Source organism: Pinus tabuliformis, chromosome 6 (assembly GCF_031772625.1).
Source record: "Pinus tabuliformis cultivar Carrire ecotype Pingquan chromosome 6, CPIR1, whole genome shotgun sequence".
NCBI classification, from domain to species: domain Eukaryota; kingdom Viridiplantae; phylum Streptophyta; class Pinopsida; order Pinales; family Pinaceae; genus Pinus; species Pinus tabuliformis.
Genome location: NC_142292.1, coordinates 1197679476 through 1197682226, shown reverse-complemented (window position 1 = coordinate 1197682226; position 2751 = coordinate 1197679476). Strand labels below are relative to the sequence as shown.

The 2751-nt window shown below is 35.4% G+C and overlaps 1 pseudogene; it reads right to left on the bottom strand.

The window, feature by feature from the left end:
- Positions 1 to 1560: 1560 nt before the first annotated feature.
- LOC149263037 (fatty-acid-binding protein 2-like) lies at positions 1561 to 2448 on the bottom strand (annotated as a pseudogene).
- Between the last annotated feature and the right edge of the window lie 303 nt (positions 2449 to 2751).

Below are 2751 nucleotides of genomic sequence, written 5' to 3'. Positions count from 1 at the left end.
ATCAAAGGAATTCTCTTTCATTAAAACACTTAATGAATTCTCTTTCATTAGGTTAACTTGAGTACAATTTTTTTGAGAAAATTTAAATCAAGAGTTGTCCAAACTCCAAAGAGTCTAAGGGGGCAAGAAAAGTATCACAGCCTAAGAATCTTCTCACGTTATGAAAGACACTTGACCATAGATTAGGAGTCAGAAACAAAATAAAGGAGCAGGAAGTATATATTGTTGAAGAAGGGATTTTTGCATTGACCTCTTGAATCACCTCCTTGCCTCTTTTTTATGCTTGATTTGAGCTAAAAATCTTGGTGATTCCTCATTGGTAGATACATTAGAGCTAATATTCTTGGTGTTTTCATCAGCGTTGTTCCAATTTATATATTCATCTTGAGGATGTCACTATGCGATAGTAGTTTATATGTGTTTGAAAAGAAAAAAAATCAGTTCGTCAAAATTCCAACTCTAGTGTTGGGTTTTCTGGTAAAATGGGCATCAGTCTGTATTGGCAGTTTTTGTGAGTTGGCAGTCATTTTACAGCAATTTCCTCCCAAAGTTGACAAATGGCAGCAAGATAGTATTCCATTAGACCAGCCACTTATCTTGTAGTTTCCATTAGACCAGCCACTTATCTTGCAGTTTCCACTAAAAATAGCTCAATTCCTAATTCTTGATTGTTAGGAAATAAAACAGGTCTACTTTCCAACAACAGTTAACTAGGGATTAAGGCATTATTAATATGCATGTACAAGGTCAATAATTTACAGTTTAATGACAATCGACAGCAAAATTATTTTGTATCAGCTAGTGACCAACCTTTCCATGCATAGTTTTGGCCTTAAATATTTTTTATTTGGTGTTAGCACTAAGATTTAAGTGTTGTAGTGGCCTATAGATGGCCACATAACAGCACTGTGAAATTATTTTGGCGATTTTTGTTTACATGAGAATGCATGGTTAGGTTGACCTGGTTTAAAGTTTTCAGGATTCTATAAAGATGGCATGAAGAGGACAGACAATAGAGAGATCATTGAGCAACACTCTACAACCAGCAACATTTTCTTACATTCTTCTTTCTTTTGTTGCTGCCTCCACTCTGTGCATTGATTGTTATGCAGCCAGTTTTATAGTTGCCATCATGATGCAGACAATATTTTTTTGGTTAATACAAAACAGGGGGTGATTTTTCCATGTGTTACAAAGTTCAAACCAGATGTTGACTTATGCACCATATAAGTTGATCCAATACCATTCATAGTCAAATCTTTATTTCTTCTATTATTGAATACCTGGCTTGAAATCAAAAAACTCGAAATACACTCCCTTTGACGAAGAGAGTTGCCATGTGACTGTCTCCTCTCCAAATCATAAGTGTGTGGAAAATAAATATCTCTAGTGCAAGACATGCTCTTGGAAACCTTCATTGGACTACCAGTTTAAGCCATTTCTCAAAGTTTCACTTCCTGTAATCACTGCTTTTGCAATGAACTCCAGTAACAAAAAGAATCCATCTCTCAAGAAAGGAAAAAAATAAAAAATAAAAGATAAATATTGAATTGAATTTCCTCAACATCTTTGGAGAGCACGACCAATATTTTCCCCTATATCCTGTTTTGCTTTCAATGACACAGGCTCTTCTCCAACGTACAAATAAAAAATAAATAAATGCCCTACATAGGTCATGACTATAGATTGTCCCCAATTCCTCGCCACAAACCTCAGTCCGTAATTTCCCTCCTGACAAACGTTGAAAATCAATAGTAGTTCCTGAGGAAAGAGAAATATCTTTCGAAAAGTATGAAGAAAATGCAATCATTCCATCATCATTTACCACTTCTTGAATCTTTGTTAGATGTCTCCGCAACAATCCTTCAAAATCATTCCACACCATACTAAGTTTTAATCCTTTGTAGTGTACCACAAGTCAAACTGTCATCTGCAAATCATATCTCAGCAGGTCTTCAAAAGATCTGGGTGATTCTTCAACTCTTCTAATGGCAAGTTAGAATACCTTTCACCTAGTTTCTTGCATACAGAATTGGGGTGATCATATAATCCAAAAGCATATAGTTTTAGAGATTTAACTTTAAGAACTATTTGCACCGAGAACCAATACCAAACCTTGGAAATTGGACTTGTGTTGCTTCTTCCACAATATTGACTAGTAAGAGTTGTTGGAAATCTTATTCCAGTCCTGGGCTCTATTACATCATTGACACAACCATCTTTCCTTAGAGTCAAGTAGAGATTATCCCATTCTTCATGACACTGAACTTCATAGAAACTTCATAAATATTCATGCCTTTCTCTCTTAATTTCCTTATTTGTATCTTCAACTAGAATGGACAATAACTTGGAAGATGAATTGTCAAATGAAGGAACAAGTGTAGTGGCAAGAGCTACTGTAGAATATGATGGAGAGAGCTCATATTCACTCTGTAGATTTCCTCCCATGATTGACATAATTTTTCCAAGGAATATCAGAGAGTGTATCTGCTTTACACACAGGATTTGCCTATAGTTTGGATATATTTCCATTAACAATATCAGATTTTGTACATGTCTTCCTAAGTCCATTATCGGAAAGACAATTTCTGTAATTGGAATCTTGTGAATAGCCTGATTTTGTAGAAGTAACAGCAGGACCAAAATTCCTCTGCTTCAACGAGAAAAGAAATCCTCCTGTCACATGAGCAACAGATGTTATAGCCCCTTGAAGAGCCAAGCATCCTATGACACGAATTTTCCCATAACAAT